Below are 1,328 nucleotides of genomic sequence, written 5' to 3' on the forward strand. Positions count from 1 at the left end.
TGCAACCTTGCCCTTTCCATCGCGAATATGGGCCCACTCCTTCTACTTGGGAGTATCCCTGAGCCACTAGACGAGCTTTGTTTCGAACCACTGCTCCATTCTCATCAATTTTGTTCTTGAAAATCCACTTGGTTCTCACAATGTTGCAGTCCATCGGTCGTGGCACTAGTTCCCACACGTCATTTCGAACAAACTGCTCGAGTTCTTGTTCCATGGCAATGATCCAAAACTCATCCTGCAACGCTTTTCTGTGATCTTTTGGTTCAATCACTGACATAAAGCAGGAGTATAGCACCATCTCAGAGAACTTCCCAACCATTTTCTTGAAATCCAGTTGAATGCCACGAGTCTTCCTCCCTTCATTCACCTCACCGATGATATCTGAGGCTGAATGATTCCGATGAACTTGCTTGGTGTTCTCCTGAGTCACGATTTGAGGCTCTTCGGTTGACACAGAAGGCTGTTGCATCGCCTCTGCTGTCTGTGTTACCCGATCCACTTCATCACCTTCAGAATCACTCCCGATCAGAGGCTTCTCCCATTCCATCTGAGCGTAGTCATCGAACACCACATTGACTGACTCAACCAGAACCTTCGTCCTCATGTTAAACACACGAAAGGTTGAGCTATGACCTGAGTAGCCCAGGAAAATTCCTTCATCACTCCTTGAATCAAACTTTCCAAGATGATCCTTATCATTCAAGATGTAGCACCTGCATCCAAAGACATGAAAGTAACTTACGTTAGGCGTCTTTCCTTTCCATAATTCATAAGGAGTTTTTGATGTTCCCTTTCGCATGTACACCCGATTGATTATGTAACATGCTGTGCTGACTGCTTCTGCCCAAAAACGTTTGGGAACTTGATTTCCATAGATCATCGCACGAGCCATCTCCTGAAGTGTTCGATTCTTCCGTTCCACTACGCCGTTTTGCTGTGGAGTTCTGGGTGCAGCAAACTGATGAGCTATTCCATGACTTTCACAGAACAACTTCATGAACTCGTTCTGAAACTCTCCTCTATGATCACTCCTGACTCGTTTGATTGAACCTCGTTCATTCATGAGTTGTAGAGCCCAGATTCTGAAGCTGTCCGCCGTGTCAGACTTTTCTCGGAGAAACCTAACCCATGTGAATCTGGTGAAGTCGTCAACCAGCACAAACACATACTTTTTACCTCCCAAACTCTCTGTCTGAACTGGCCCCATCAGATCCATGTGAACTAGATCAAGTGGTGCTTTGGATTGTACATAAGGTACTCGTTTGTGTTGAACTTTGACCTGTTTGCCTTGGTTACACGCTCCACACACAACTTATCTCCTCCTTTAA

The sequence above is a fragment of the Eutrema salsugineum genome, unplaced genomic scaffold, assembly GCF_000478725.1.
Source record: "Eutrema salsugineum unplaced genomic scaffold, Eutsalg1_0 scaffold_11, whole genome shotgun sequence".
NCBI classification, from domain to species: Eukaryota; Viridiplantae; Streptophyta; class Magnoliopsida; order Brassicales; family Brassicaceae; genus Eutrema; species Eutrema salsugineum.